The sequence below is a fragment of the Bactrocera neohumeralis genome, chromosome 6, assembly GCF_024586455.1.
Source record: "Bactrocera neohumeralis isolate Rockhampton chromosome 6, APGP_CSIRO_Bneo_wtdbg2-racon-allhic-juicebox.fasta_v2, whole genome shotgun sequence".
Lineage (NCBI taxonomy): Eukaryota > Metazoa > Arthropoda > Insecta > Diptera > Tephritidae > Bactrocera > Bactrocera neohumeralis.
Window position 1 is genome coordinate 45,150,169 of NC_065923.1, and position 17,978 is coordinate 45,168,146.

A 17,978-nucleotide genomic window follows, 5' to 3' on the forward strand; every position below is an offset into this window, starting at 1 on the left:
AGGCTGGCTTCAGAAGAATATCAATACGTGCCATCAATATTAGTTCTTAACTGATTTTATATGGGTAAATACCACATTAAAAAATTATGAGAAGTGAACGAATTAAAAAAAATAATTTGTGAAAACCTTAATCCTTTTAATAAAATAATAAATCCAATAAACATATATTTCAAACACGCGTGTTTATTATGGAAATCCATTCGATTTTCAAAACCAAAGAAAATCAATAAAAATGTGAAAATATTTGTTCAAGGAATGATTTGTATAAATTCAGTTTACATGAACTAAACAAAATTTTAAAATGGGTTCTATAAGATCTTATTTTTTATTATTTATAATTTGTTTTCAAACAAGCGATATAAATTATAATTGATAAAATACTTATTTGTAATAAATGCTTATTTTAAATTCGTGCTTCAGTCGACTCTTCTACGGCCATATTTTTCACTGGTTACACAGTCAGTTAGTATATTCGTGTTTTCATATATATAAATATACATTTATAAATGTATATATATCTCAGCCTCTCTCATATGAAGGATCCCTGTGAATGAAGCTGATTTTCAAAAAGCAAACTGAACTCTTTTGACTCAAAGGAGAACCATACATTCAATGCACTTTGACGTACTCACTTATATAAGTACGTGTTTAGTACTAGCAAGCAAGAATTCTAAAAAATTGTGTGTAAACATATGCGCGTGAATTTATATATATATCGGGCCATCCATTAGAGATGTTATGATTGCTAAGTGCCGTTTCGGCCATTTTTAATATGTTATGATCTGCATTTTTTTCATTGCATTCGGTAATGTTTTCAAATTCATCATGGATAGTTATAAGTAAGAAAAACGTTCGTAACTTATTCAATTTTATTATCAAAATAATCATTCTCCAATTGCATCCTTTCGTTCGTGTTTGGACTTTTATGGTCGCCTTAGTCATCGACCTGTGCGCGTTATTCAACGAGTTGTTGAAAATTTCGAAATTACATTTTCTTAATATAATGCTTAAGTTAAAATAAGGCAAAGAACAGCTCGAAGTAATGAAACTGTTGCTGCAGTTCAGGGAAGTACTGCCAAAGGTCGCAATTTATCGATTCCAAAACGTTCTCAAGAAGTTCTCAACTCGGCGGATTTTTAGAAAAGATTTGGGCTTGCTTTCCATATAAATTCCAAATGGAAAACAACTTGAAAACGCTAATGTTTTTTTTAAGAAAATCATCATTCTGGGTTCATTGATTTTGTTCCTGCAAAAAAAGTCTTGAAAGCCATTGGAATGATGTTATAAGAGAATTTAATTGTATCGACTGTACTTCACACTAAGTAAAAAACATTTTATCAATTTCTGAGAAAAAAGTCTGTGAACAATATGCTAAAAAGCTCGAAAGGGATGCAATTGCGTTTTCTAAATCAGAATTTGACTGAAATAGGCCTCATCTGAGAAGATGATTTTTTGGTTAGCAGTAGCCACCGGAGAATGAGAATTTGCGTAAAAATCTTGAACAATTGCCAATCGTTGTACTAAAGTGAAAATTAACATGATGAATGGCAAACCTTTTTGAACACTCTAACACGAATCTATAAACAAACAAGGCTGCTACGAGCAGTCAAAATCATGACATCCCTATTGGTAAACGCTGTATATTCAACTACACGAAGTATCACCAAATTTTCAAAGAGCAATTCACCTTTATGCTGCACTTATTTTTCTAACAAACACCTTTGATTAGTTTGAAAACACTTTGCTTGACTTTAGATAACATAAAGGAGTAATTAGCAAAACCGCATAGAAGTTTTTAGTCATTATCGCTCGATTTCTTGTTCCTTTCGGCACAAGAATATTTTCAAACGTTCATACTACATACATATATTTTTCACTCCTCAACTTCCTCAAACGTCATTACTAAATTTATTTCTACATACAGCTGAGGAAGTAAGAATGTAGATATGTTCGAACGAAAATTTCTGAGGGTTCAAGATGTGCTCAATTTTTATAAAGAAATCTGCAGAGTGATGCTAGGCACAAAAACTAATAATTTTTGAGGTGTGAGGTAATTTTTAAGTGAATACTTTTTCACTTATTATTAGATGATATCTTAGCTGAAATTAGTAAAACCGACCTATAATTTCTCTTAGAAAAAAATGTCCAGATTATGCTTTTTGAACTTCTTTTTGGGAATTTAATTTATAAGAATTCAGAAGAATATTAATAATATTTAAAATTCTTTGCTTTTAAAAGTTCTCTACCAAATATTCTAATATTTCTTGTATGAATTAAGGACGACGGACGGAAGGATATTTCGTCTTTAGTGATGGTTTCTTTTTACCTTATTTAATTAGTTGGACTTATTACTTAAAATTTAAGATCTCAACTATTTGACGTGGGTCTTAATTTACAATATTTGCACTTCTCCCTACGTTTAAACAAATTATTCTCAAACAGTATCCAAAATGTTTATTGGTAAGGATATGTCCAGTTATATTTAAATATTAAGTTGAAATGTAATGATATAATTTATTCCAATAAAACGTAAAAGCATTGTTTCTAACTCTACCGCATTTGTTAGTTGTTAGAAAACTTTCGAATTTTTCCTTCAATTAAGCATGAAAAGCTCCATGCACATTTTACTGCGCTTAAAAGGTAAATGCAAACTGTTATGCGTTGAAAAGTTTTAAGGCTAAAGCTTTACGTATATCGTCAACATTACACTCGAATTGTAACCACGTCAGCTTGTTAGCCTCTGTGACATTTTAAAAAGTTTCAAGCTGTACTAAGCTCTAACTAACGTCATTTGTTATGCAAAATTCTAACACGTCCACTCGTTTGTTGTTATTTAGTCACCAAACCTGCCGCAGTTTAGCACAGTGAGTCAACGCTCTCCCACATTAAGTAAAACCTGCTCAACACTTTGCGTGGGGACATGTTTTAACAAAGCTACTCGATTGTATATTATACTTATTTAATCTGCCTAAAGTTATTAGTACTTGGAGCTTAAAGATCTGGCACAAAAAGTGTCAAACTCTAAGCTGCTTTTATGGAATAAGTTTGTTTAATGGTTTGGAAACCAAAACCAATGATTTAAATGCCGTAAGTAAACAGTACACATTAAAAAAATATAATATACATACGTGAAGCACTTGTCTCTAATATAGGTATGAATGATAAGTTTGGTGAAGCTTGAAAGCTTCGGGAAAGTAGTAAAGATTAGTACATTTGGCATTTGTGATTTCAAAAATATTTCAGCTCAAATTATCTATAAGAAAACAGAGAGAAACGTGCAAAATAGGTTGAGACATATAACGAAAACTATTCTCCACAATCTACAGACATAATGTATAAAGACTTCTTTTCCACACTTTTTATTTATTTTACAATTATTCTTCTGCACCCAAGGGTAAATTTCTTACACCTAAGTGAAACATAAGGAATACTCCCAAACTGCATAATTTCAATAAAATTACTACTACAAGAAAAAAAGATTGTTAGTCTGAAAAGGGCGGATGTAAAATTTCAAACCGATATCCAAAAATATAAAAAGGCAGATGGACAGACGGACATAGCTTAATAAACTCAGCTTGTCACGCTGATCATTTAGACATATGTATACTTTGTAGATTATTCGATATTTCCTTCTGGATGTTACAAACATCTCAGGGTGCAACTTTTACTAGACACTTACTGCAGTATGATCGAGGGGATGCAATTTTAAGCATACTACTACATGTATTATTTTGCTGTAGAAAATTTTCGAGTTTTTGCCGATGAATTCATTAACGATTGTAGTTGTTCGAAATTGCCGTTATGGCTGGCGAAATAATGGGTCGCACCAATACTGAATGGCAAAGTAGTTTCAAAGCGCAACGTTTGACGAAGTGAATATTTTCAATGAACACAATCCTGTAGAGAACTTCAGCGAAATTTCGTGTTTAAAGACATATTCACTGTGAAGCCAAAATGACCGTAAGACCAACAAGACAATATAGCAACAGCAATTTTAATTTTATAATTCACTGCAAAAGCGAAGCAGGATGGGAAATTAAGCCGGCTTATATAAAGGCAAGCTTTTGACTGCAAATTTTGGTATCAGGATGGTTGCCATTACACTGAACAAAAATATCAATTACATACATTCGTTCATGTACATCAAGATTGTTCAGAAGACTGACATTATACAGTACGATTACCTTCAAAAATTACTGCTTCATGACATTAAAAAGCGTTGTTTAATATTGCGTTATTTTTTTATTTGGATATGTGATGGAAATTAAACGCAGTGATGTTTGGTTTGCAAAGGATCAGCCATACATTTGGTTTAATCGATTTATAAAAGTAAGCAAGATTAGGCTAAGTCGACGAACATTTTCTTTACCGTCATTTACATATTTTTCAGAATTATTTTTGTAAATTCTTAAATTGGATGCAGCACATCAGATGGAATTCAAAATAGTTATATTGATAGTGAACCGATTTTACCCATATTTCGTACATGTCATCAGGGTGTTAAGAAAATATTATACTATTAAGTTTCTTGTCGTATTCAACTTAAAGAGCGCTTTTGGAGTCGTCCTTCAGTCATTTCAGTTCAAAAGTCTTAATACACTCAACATCCCATACGATTATTGTTCACTAAAAGAAGACTAACAAAAACGTCAGAAAGACTAAATTTTACCCAAGAAATTGCAGAAATAAGCTCAAAGGAAAAATGGAAAATATTGCAGACTTTCTTCCTTTGCCGATTTCAAAAGCGGCATAAATTGCGTTAAATATGTAAAATCTCAATATTTTTCATCTGTTCTAATGATGATAGCGGAATATGTTCAAATCAGTTTGTCAACAGCATTTATTGAACGAAAATTGTATTTGTAGTATTACATATCATGTTTTTTTGCATTCCTCAGAGACCTAACATCATAAAATCAATTGAAATCGCTCAAAAAACTTGATTCATATGCTCGGATAAATAAATTCAAAAATTAAACGTACGTAAACAAGCAAAAATGCCGCATTTGGGACGTTAACCTAAAGATTTTGAAGAGCTGTCATTTTATTCAGAACAAAAAACGGCTTAGTGTGGGTTGTGGGCCGGTGGAACCGTCGGTCGTTATTTAATCAAAAATCATGCCGGTGATAACGTAACCGTCAATGGCGACCGTTATCGCGTCAAGAAAACGAACTATTTGATGTCTAAAATTTAAGGTCGTGATCGCGACGATGTTTGATTTCAACACATCGCACCAAACAATTAATTAATTGAGAGAACTTCGGTGAGCAGATAAATTCATGTTTTGGGCTGGTCGATTGGCCATCAAGATCGTTAATATCACATCGTTAGAATTTTTCCTGTGGGGATATATAGAGTCTTAAGAATCCTTCGAAAATTGAACTCAATTGATGGGTCATCTCAAATGTACCAGCGAAAATATTTAGAAAAGAAAATCTTCAAAAAATAAATGTCATAGAAAGTTCTCTCGACTGGTAATAACAATTCTCCAATAAATTGAAAATTTTTGTGGTTTGTTTTTAATATCAGGAACCTCGAAATGAATCAGTCTTTAGAAAGGTGTTATACTTATTAACTATTTCGCTGAAGTATGAGTTTGAAATACATCCACATATGTAGTTGTTATACGGTATGCGCAACAAACATAACAATGAGCGGGAATACATAAACATTGGCAGCTAAGCTTGAACTCTGTTACTTAATTGGTGACTTGGCAAACGAATTTTAACGCAATCTGTTTTCAGTCATGAAACTCAGCTACGACATTTAGAGCATATGATTGTTGTCTTTCAAAAGTTATGTCATATTCTTTTATAAATTATTAATTTATAAACTAGAGAAGTTAACAAAGTGAAAATAAACATGAAGTAACGAGTAACAGTTTAGTTTAAACTTTGGTAAAATATTTTATTTAGTTAAGCCTGTTTTTATCTTACCAATATGACCAGTGCCTTTTCGTTTTTTATGGAGATAAATTTCAATTTATACTTTGAAGAATTTTGTTATCCAAACTAATTTGTTTTGCGTTAGTATTGAGGATGCACTAATTTAGTACTCTCGCTATTTACAAAGATATTTTACATATTTCCTTTTGACCATTGCTTTAACTCCAAAGCCTAAAGTTATACCAAAAACATAAGGCAGAGCTCATTTTGAGTGTAACCGAACATTTTATACTCTTACAACTTGTAATAATCCAAGCCGAGGATATTCAACATTTATTGTTCGATGAAATCGTGAATAATTATGGTTAGATTTTAGATGAAAATTAGTTATATTATAAGCCATAGACTTATGTAGCTTTATTCCTATATTTTAGTTCGCATCAGTGCAAAATATTTTAAATCATCCTCGATTTAAACACATATGACATGGACTCAACCGAAGAGATTAAAAATAAAATATATTGTGTTCATGTGGAAAGGTTAATCGGTGGTCGGAATTACATGAGGTTTGGACCAAGGTCTGAACGAATTCTATTCATATTCAATAATTTTTATGAAGGCCGTTTAAAGTTAGGTGGAAAGACCGCGATCATTATATAAAGTATTTTGGGTGAAAAGGCTGTACTGATTCCATGAATATTTGGTAGTGCTATTATGTAGTTTATAATACGTTAAATCTATACAGAGCGGGACCACGTAAACTTTTTTAAACCGCAAAATAGGACTTCGATTAATGGCGTTGTATGAGCGTGACAAACACCCATTAGGGGAACAACTCCTTTATACCCTGAAGCTACATTTTTCGTAAGTATAAAAATTATACGTTGTATTCTCAGAAAAATAAAAGAATTAACTCACGAAAATGCGCGAAGAAAAATAAAATAAATTAAATGTGAAGCAGTATCTAGAATAAGGCCATACGCCAAGCAGCTGTTAATGACTGCCGACATTTACATTTCAACATTGCCAGGGGCTAAATTTTTACATCATTTGGGCCAACCGACGATCCTTTGGTCAGCGAAAAGCTGCAGGGAACTTGTTATTACTTTGTGTCTCTTCACCGTTTTTGTAGCTGCTTGGTGTGTCTAAGTGTGTTTACCTCTTTTTTATTCTTCCTGCTTTATATATAGGTATTTCCGCTTTTGATTATTTATACTATCTTTGTATAACTTTCTATATGCATTTTTGTTGCTTTTTATTTTCCTAATTGAATAACATTTGAAGTGAAAGTAAAAGCAAATAGCAAAATATGGGAAAATTTGGGGTGAGAAGCATCAGGGTTTATTATAGGTATATTTTAGTAACGTCACACTCCTATTAAGCGTAGATGTGAAGTAGGAAAATATTTGCCAATGTAAGTTGGTCACTCTTTATAAAGCTAAAATTAAGGTCTGTACTATTGAACTTAATTGAGTAATGTCTGCATGTTTTAAAGTCCTAACCACATTATAACTGATACATGACTACATAATTTGTCGCTACCAACATAATTAAGTAAAAGTAAATGCAAATGTTGTACATTCAAAAGTATGAGTCTTAAAAATATATGTATTAGTGTACATATATCACTTCATTGCACTTTCATCTTATTAACCGCGAAGCTTAAAATTTTGTATTATCTAGTGAAGTATTCAACTTAATTTAATGAATTGCTTAACTGAACTTCCAATAATACTGAGAAAACGTTATGGCACTCCAAATATCGTTTGAATATTTTTTTTGAACAATCTCAAATCACCATCGTTTGTATCATACACATTTTCCACGTGAGCTGATATTCGTATTGCATGATGACCGACTTTAAAAGTGTTAATTTTTCTGTCATAACTGTGCATCTTTGAGGCTGACAATGTAATTCAAACTTGCTTTGAATGCGATAACTGGCAAACATAGAATTTTAGTAAGACGGCTTAACAGAGGGCGTATAGGTGGTTTTCCTATTGTTTTTTAAACCTTCGCCGAACGTTGATGTTTGCCTGAAGTTTCACACAACATGTTCAATAAATTTCGACTCACTCTGAATATTCATAATCAAAACGCGTTTTACTGTTTTGCGAAATATTCTCAATAAAGATCTACATACTTTTGCATATACAACAATACTACATACTAATTGTCGAAGCAATTTTTCACTCTGCTTGAAGTATCTCCAAAACATGCATTCTGAATGCACCAACCGACTAGTCGCGACTCTTCAATGGTAAAAGAAACTTTGACTGCCTAGTTTATTTCTATCCTAAAGAAACTGATAAAAAATGGTTGTATACCATTCAAAATTTACTGTTCTTTTTTGTTCTGGTGGTATAGTTGTGACATGTCCAGTGTTTCCGAAAAAAACAGTTGCTAGGAAGGGCTTCGTGCGCGAACAACTTTTGTTGGATTCGGCTCATTTTGAGACACCCATAGAGTCAACTGCTGTTTACCTTCGGGCTTATACCTATAAATTCACGATTCATCACCCGTCACGATGTTATAGACGTTTTTTGAAACACCGCTATCGTATTTGTCCCTTTTCCGACATCCAACTTCAGTAATTAATTAAATCTGTATCATTAGCTTATTTCTCTATTTAACTAACAATTCGAAAAGATTTATTCATCACACCGAATTTAGCTAATAATCATTAGACTCGGAAAAACACATAGAAAAACACACTTGGAATGTAAACTTTAGAGAAATTACAACACAACAGCAACAGACGTAGAGTTTAATAAAACACAAGAATGAAAACTAGAAAGCAAATCAGAGCAGTCAGCTTTATTATTAAGCGCATAGCAAACAACAATAGCGGCGGGATAAATAGGTTCAACAACAACATTACAGTTGAAGTAGCGGCAGTACTAGGAGTGACCCGAAACCTTATCGGTAATGTACCTACCTACATTGGCACAAATTTGAACTTCAACTCAACTAACGTCTATGCAAAACTACGCACAATGGTGGCAGGGCAGCCAGAAATTATAGTAAATAATGCGGGAGGCCAAATCACCAGACAAAAACATAAAAAGAAGTTAGAAAATAATAAAAAAAAACCTTGTAGTATAGCCAATGCTAGAAGCAAAGAGTAGAAGAACCAAGTAGAGCAGGTAATATAGCAAAGATGAACAAACGATAGCAGCGCTGAAACCGTCTATGCACTTATTAATATGTACATAGGTATGTTTGTATAGTATGTGGGCAGAACGTCTACCGGCTTTCCCATTGTTGCTTATTTTTGATTTTGGCACTCCAGTTAAGTACCTAAACAAAGAAAATCTACAAAAATCTGAATTTTGTGTTAATTTGATAATTAACCATTAAATAGGCAAAGGTTCATTTCTCTCTTTCTCATTCTTCTAGGGACCAGATTAAAATTATTAAAGAATTAGCTGCTTAAGCCGGTACACCTCAATAGTGCGTTGTGATGAAAATATCGAACAAAGAACTTGTTCCAAATTTTGTATTTTTAACCAACGAGTGGTACAAAGTCTTCAAAGACGGTCGAGAGATCGTGGAAGGCATGCCTCGTTCTGAAAGATCTTCGACCTCTTCCACTGATAAAAATATTAAAAAAGTGAAAGATGTTATGCATGAAAATCGTAAGGCAAATGTTAGAGAGATGGTGAGAGAGCTCGGCATCTCTCGCGAGTCCATTTGAATAATTTTGGTCGATGTTTTGGGTATGAAACGCGTTCTTGCTCGATTCGTCCCGACAAAGCTGAATTTTTTTCCAAAAGAGTACCGTAAATAGGTCTCTTTGGACATGATTGATTGTGCGAATTTCGAGCCCTACATTCAAGGAAAGCATTACAACTGCTCGACGAAAAAACCGAGCAGAAACAAAAAAAAAACCATGCTAAAACCGCTCAAATATCAAGGTGATGTTCATTGTTATTTCGATTTTCGTGGTTTGGTACATCATGAAAAGTTCTATTTGACCGTATTGAGGCGTTTGCGTGAAAACATTTGTCAGGAACGGGCAGAATTGTGGAAGAACAATTCATGGATTTTACATGATAATGATGCACGATCGCATCAAGTCAAGGTTGTGATCGCATTTAAAGCCAAATATGCAATGAATACCATTGATGAACCACCGTATTCATCAGATTTGAATTCTAGTGTTTTGGGGAATGGATTTCAAGGCAAAAACGCAATGCATACCATCGATCAACCACGGTATTCTCCGGATTTGGATTTGGATTTGTGTGATTATGTTGTTCCCTAAACTGAAATCGCTCCATTTTTAGTAAATCGAAGAAATAAGGAAATATCGCTAAAGGAATTGAAGGTCATCCCAAACCTACCATCCTGGTGTAGATTGGAGGCGAAAAAATAAATATTTTTGAATAATTTAATATTTAGTGTTTTTTTATAAATTTCTGGTACTTTTTTTGATACAACGTATACTTGCATAAATGAAAAGCATGGTGAGCTGAGTTGACTAAACAACGTCCGGCTGTCTGTAAATAAGCGAATTAGTTCATAAACTTTCGAGATATCGACCTAAAATTTAGCACACGTCCTTTTCACATCAAGAAACTGTATATTTATCGGAACCGCAACTATCGGACTTCTATAGAGTAAAGTTGCCATACAAACTGAACAATCGGAATCAAGTTCTTGTAAGAAATCTTTTGTAATTGTGAAGGGTTGCACCAAAATAAACGTTTTGTATTTTTTTGCCTATAATATTCCCCAGACAGAAATGTTACACATTAAAACTGAAAGAACTACTTTGTAATTTGATTGAAATACCTACATATAAATAAAAACTCCTTTTGTAAGTATATTTTGAAGAATCAACTAACTCTCAACTAAACTTGTAGGAGCAATTCAGCCATAAAGATAATTTGTAACAGGAGACTGATGAAATAGTCACCTTTGCCACAATAAGGAAGAATATTTAGAGTGAGAAACAGATTTTAGTGAAGAGAATATTGACTTTATGATGTTAATTGTTTTATAGTTTTGACCACATTTTTAACGCAGAAATTTGTAAGGCAAAGGTTCTACTGACCTTTAGAACTACACTCACACATAGTTAATTAATTAACGCCGAGTATGTCACCTAAGCCCTGTGCAGATTGTTTAAAATAATACATATTACGTTAACTATACCACTGTCCAAAGGTTTTAGCCATTTTTAAACTCTAGAAATAAATGTAGAATATAAGAATAAGATATAATTTTTTACAGTTAACCATCTTATGTTTCTTTTAAATTTTTCACAACATGTCCATTTTTGAAAAAGTATTCCACCGCAGTGGAAGCGCCTGACCAAACATATATATTTTTCTGCTATGTAAATTTACATACGTCCCAGGGGGATGTTATTTTGTATTTTTAAGCTTTTGTCAACAAAAACGAACCATCAGCAGGCTACTGGGAACCTCTGCATATGAAATTTTTAATTGGTTTAAGTATACAAATGAATGGGTATGCTGTCCATGGGGCATTTGACTTTTTCGCTTACGGTACTCATACACTATCGCATTTACATATACATATGGTGATCTACAAACGAGAATATACATATTATTTTATGGCATGCAATATTGGCGGTTGAAACAATAGCGGTTAAGTCATCAGTTACTGCTATGAATATGAATGGTCACGCATATGCTTCCAAGCACCTGCACATAATTGTATGTAACAATATAATATGCATGAACAAATGAGTTTTCCAGATTGCATGAAAACATTGGAATACCATTACTCCTCATGGCTGATTGCCACTCCTCGTACATCGGAGTGAGCTCTTTTAATTAAAATTTAAATTATGCCACAGCATATATAATTTTAAATACGGGCACGGAAACACGCACATTTTCTGGTATATAGATTTTCCTTAAACGCGGATATTTGCGAATCCTGTTTTATTGATTTATTTATGCCGCAATGCACTCATCGATAGCTTTTAATATATTTTCTGCTCTATCTAACTATGTATATGTTTATAGGGTACATTTTGGGAGTATAATAACTCCTATATTGGCAAAAAACAAATCATTTGATATAGTAGTTAATATCAGAATTACATTTGTAATAAGAGAAATGCCGAAGATACTCTCCATGTTCCGTGTATTTAGAAAACATTTACTGTTTGATTCAAAAGTGGGCCTGTTATTTAGGCACATAGGTCAAAAGAATAAATGAAACTATTTTTATAGAGGAGTATTTTATGCTGATAAACCACCTCCAACGGTCGGCTGTAATGGAAATTAATTTAGTATCATATAATTTTCGTAGTAGTAATATGAAGCAAAGCTACTGTCTATTCCATTCATTTTCGTATTTTTCTTAAAATTAAAATTCTTTGGCTCCAAAAAACACATTACATATAATATATATGAAGCATATATGTATGCGAAATGCGAGAATCTGTTCAGCAGGGGTCAATGTCGTTGTGGTTTTGTCATTATTATTAATCATCGCCATTAAGGCTTACCCATGCAATCATATTCATATACATTTTTCAGTTGCTGCTTTTATTATTGTGGTTATTAACAACAAATTATTCGCAGAAATTCAATAATGATACACATATATATACATTCAATCTGCGGCTTTAATTACACAATAGTTAACGAGCTATCCACCGCAAATGAGGTTAAGAATTTTTGTTTTCATAATTTGAAGTGCTCTGGCAGAAAATAGCTGAAGGTGACAAATAATGGAATTAAATCGCCACTTTAAAAGCACAAACTGAGTTAAACGAAACCAATCGATATTATTTGAAATATATAAGCAAAATATGTATATTTGCCACAAAAGTAGTAGACATAATGTGTATATTGTCTATTGCTGTTGTTGTAAACGAAAAAAACCAATACATTTAATTAAATAGCTGAAGAATGTTCAAGGGTTAAAGGATGCTGTAAAGTATAATTTAAAAATCGATCAGAACTAATGAAAGTTCTGACTGTGGAAACTACGCATAAGATTGACCGCTACAGTTACGCCACTAATTTCTATAAAATTTCAGCCAATTGTGTAGTAGATCTCAACATTTTATTATTCGATATAAGAAATTTCACCAGGCAAACATTGAGTATGTAGGAATAGTAATAAATATATAAATGTATGTAGTTCAAACAGTTTCATAGTGTATAAAGAAATGCTAAAATTACTTCTTCTCAACAAGTTGTGTTGAGATAGTTTTAGTGGTTTGGGAGATATGTATATTTAACCATCAGCGTAGGGGCCACGCCCACTTAAAAAAGAATATAAGCATCAAGTGCCCTCATCATTGTGGTAACCTGTACCCGTTTTCTTCAAAGCTAATTTACCTTTCAGATAAGCAAATACACAAATCGATGCGGAGGATTTGACATATTTTCATTTCAGCACATTTCAAGTTGGCCGAAGACAAACTTGCATTTGGTTTGGACTTGGTTGTAAAGCCTGTTGCTTGAGTCAACAAAAATAATAATCAACTTAATGATCCCTTGGTTCGATCCAAATCATATGTATTGCAAAATACCACATATATGAGTTCCTATTTAGCTCTACCTAATAAAAACTTCACACACATTACACAACATTTTCGTGGAACCTAGTATTTACGGTTTAAATAGCACTGTTCAATTAATGACGTGAAATTACGTTGACTTTATCTAAATGTTAATTCTCCATAGACATCAAAAAAGCTGTCGGTGTCGTTAGAATACCGTCGTGGGATGTTTGCGATGTAACAAACGTGTAGATGATATACGTAAGTTAGCCAAATGTAATAGTTATGGAGTCGTAAAAATGATGTTTTCGTATATAAGTTCAGAAATAAATAAATAAAAACTGGACATTATTGAAAAAAGAAATTACTCTATATATATTGTTTATGAGGATAAACGAAGAAAAACAAAATTCATCACACAGCTAGCGTATAGAAAATTTTTTAGAAGCTGTGCGGTTCACCTGTATCCGAGTAAATCTGTTACTTAATACTGTGTTATTTACAAGATTTCAGAAATATATTCGATTCATATATCTTGTATGCATTTAAAGCCGAAAGCATTTCTCTTTTCGTAAAACACTTTTTGCTTAATTTATTTTAAAAAAATATTCAAACATTGGTTCAGATAGTTAAATGACGAAAGCTTATAGTCAATACCTAAAATCGCAGACGTTCATCAGGTATAATTTATAAAAATACGTTGTGCTACACGTGCTTGATACAGCATCGTCTCCGTGGCATTCTTCCCTTTTTTCTTACAAACATTTCAAAATATAGTGAATTTCTTCATTATTTTCACTAATTTAAGAAAAGTTGTACTTTTTTTTGAAGTTTTATACGATTGCAACGACATCTATTGATAAAATACGAATAGACTTTTTCGACTACCCAATATTTGTTTGATTTAAAAAAAATGCTGAATTGAAAAAATATTTGTTAACAGAGACATAATGGAAATATCATATTACTATGTATATGAAACAATCGAGCTCTGGTTTTCATTTTCAATCCTTCATTAAACATATACTTCTTTCCAAATATTCGCAATCAAAAAATGATATACATTTTGAGGCTATACTAATACTTCTACTACCTAATTCGGATTTTTCCCACATAAAGTAAAATTAAAAATATGTGATTGGCTTTGATGTATTTTAAATATTTTTTAAATTTGAAAAAAAAATTCCTACGGACGTAAATTTAGATCAAAAAAAGCTGGACATGGCGCTTTAATATATTTTTTATATGGAGCATAATTATTCATACGCCCGGTTGAACCAAATATTTTGTTATACAATTTTTTCTGCTTTTTAACAGCAAAAATGAAGTTAAATTAAAAAAAAACTGTGTTTGTTTATATTTCATCAACTTGGACAAAAATAGCCTTAAGGTTGAAGAAACATGTTGCATAAATGGCAACACCATCAAATTAAACCTTCGCCATGGAGCAAATGTAAAATCCTCTTTTAGCTCAAATGAAATAAGTGCTGCACAGCTGGTGACATGGATTTTAATTTTGAAATAATTAAATTTTCTCTTGGCAGCTAAAATTGTTTTTAGGGAACGCTAACGGTTTTATTACTTGATTTTTGTGAGGGCGTAAGTGGTTCTGTTGTTGGGACAATCACAGAGTATGCTGAAAGCATTGTCATCTCATTTGCATTTCTTGGCAAGCCGTTGCTGCTGTATTTTTCTTTTTACCAAATTAAATGTTATAATATGTATATTTGTTCTACTGACACATTGTCATATTTTCTTTCTTCGTGGTCCATGAAAATAAATAAAACTTCTGTATTTAATTATGTTTTGAATGTATAGTTTCACATTTTTTGGTGAAGACTTGTTATTGATATAAAACACAAATTTAAACTCTACTAAACATTTTTCCCATTTCAAAGCATATCATAGAAACGCTTTAGTTCGTTCATTCTTAAAGATTTTTTAAGCACACAGGTTATAACTCGAAGTCCGAAAACTGTCTAATGAAAATTTTCAGAATTATTGAAGGAAATATCTTCTAATTAACATCATCTTAGAGGTTGAATCTAAGTTTTTGAATTTTGCTTAGCGTGGTTTCATGCCTTATCATTCTATCCTTAAATGACGCTCATTGGTAGCGAGCTAACCATTTAATATACGACTTATGTAAGGAAAAGAGTAATAAAAATTTTAATATTTGAAAAAGTTAATTTATGTAAAACATATATTTTTAAAAATCACCATACTAATACTTTTCTTCACACAAAAATCCTTTAAATATTTGTATCAGACGATTTTAATGTTGTTTTCCTGTTAACTTTTCACGTTTCGCTTGTTTTCCGCTGTCAAAACTATCCCGGTTGATATGAAAAATTCTTGATGAAAGCACATTATTTCTCAGAAAGTCGATGCGGCCATCTACATGCTGGGCGTGATGCATAATTTAACAGCTTTTGACAATACATTTGATGGCTTTTGGTTTTAGGTTTTGTTATGTATATGACTAATGAGATTCACTAAGGATTTATTTTTCCTTTCAGAAACTAATTACACTTTGATGGAAGGTATCGAAGTAAACTTTGATGAATCACATAATACGTACATATGTCCCTATAATGTAGGCGTATTTTAATAAAATGCAAATAGTTCTTGATAGCCAGGTATATGAAACGTTACATTTTTGTTAAAGAAACTATCTCGGTTATTTCAACTGTCGATATAGGTTAATAATATGTATAAAATTGCAAGCTCACCTGTAAATGTTAGACAGGTTCAAGTACAAAAATATGCAATATTTATGTTTTTAGCAACTAAAACTATATTATGGCTATGATCGGGATGTAAATAATTTTTCGAGAATATGTATTCACTTAGTCACATATATGTCAAACTAAAAATCAATGAGTAAAAGAGCCCGAGCTGCAAAATATTTCCAGCAAATAAGAAAAAACGAAGGATATAGGAAACAATTAAAAAAAAGCTTAGTTTACTATAATATTTTTGTCATCGGGCCAACTTTTGGTAAGTAAGTCATTCTTCTTACAGTAAATGATTGAAAATGAAGTAACAGATTAGTTGCTGTGCCAAACCATTTTACTTGTATGTATTATGGTTTGGGAAAGAACTGCGATGAAATGAAAATACTGTAGGCATACAAGTGAGGACAGTAGTCTGAAATCCTCTGATAAGTTTATAAGATGTGCTGCCAAGTCCAAAATATTATTAAAAATACTTGCTGACATGTATTATATAATAAACTAATGTGTATATACTTTACACGAAAATGTATACTTTTAGCTGCATCCGAGTACTTGAACGTTTTTTATTTATGTGACAAATAAGTCAGCACTAGCATTAGCTTGATGAGATATTGTGAAGAGTAAAATCCAATATATGGTATGACCGATTGAAGCGAAAACCAAATTTAACAATTTATCTACCTGCCCTCTATCAACAGAAAATAATATCTCAATTTCTAAGCCCTTAAGAGGGTAAATTAAGTTCGCCTTGATATTTGTAACATCCAAAAAGATACTTTATAAAGTATAACATATAGGCCAGTTTTTGAGATATAGATCTGAAACTTTGCACAAGTTTTGCGCTTTCCAAGAATTATTTGTCGGAACCGCCGATATGGAACTAAGAACTATAGTAGTAAGTTTGTACGACCGGTATAACTTACCGATCCAACTCAAGTTCTTGCATTGGATAACTTTTTTATTATACCCTGAACAGGGTAAATTAAGTTTATCACGAAGTTTGTAACACCCACAAGGAAGCGTCGGAGACCCTATAAAGTATATATATATAAATGATCAGTGTGTTGAACTGAGTCGATTTAGCCATGTCCGTCTGTCTGTCTGTACATATACGAACTAGTCCCTCAATTTTTAAGATATCCTTTTGAAATTTTGCCTACGTGATTTTCTCTTCAAGAAGCTGCTCCTTTGTCGGAACAGCTGATATCGGATCACTATAACATATAGCTGTCATATAAACTGAACGATCGGAACCAAGTTCTTGTATGGAAAACTTTCACATTTGACAACGTATCTTCACGAAATTTGGTATGAGTTATGGTTTGTAAAAATAATGTAATATCTGAAGAAATTGTTCAGATCGGCTTACTATAGCATATAGCTGCCATACAAACTGAATGATCGGAATCAAATGCTGGTATGGAAAACTTTTGCATTTGACAAGATATATTTACGAAATTTAGTATAAATTATTTTCTAACGGACCAATGTAATCTGTGAAGGGTATATTAGCTTCGGTGCAGCCGAAGTTAACGTTTTTTCATGTTTTTGAAAGTATCTTCGCTAAATCTAGCACAGATTATTACCCAGCTCATTGCTAACATTGTTTAGATCGGAAGACTATTGCATACAGCTGTCGTATAAACCAACCGAACGATCTTAAGTCTTATAATGAAAAAGATTTTTAAGTCGTTGAGAAATTTCGCACAGATTATCATATGAAACATTGGTACAATCACTGAAAATATTGTTCACATCGGGCAGTCATAGCATATAGCTGCCATATAAACTGACAGTTCAAAAGCATAAAATTAATATTTGATTCCCTTTTATGTTTTAAAAATGGACATGGGAAGAAT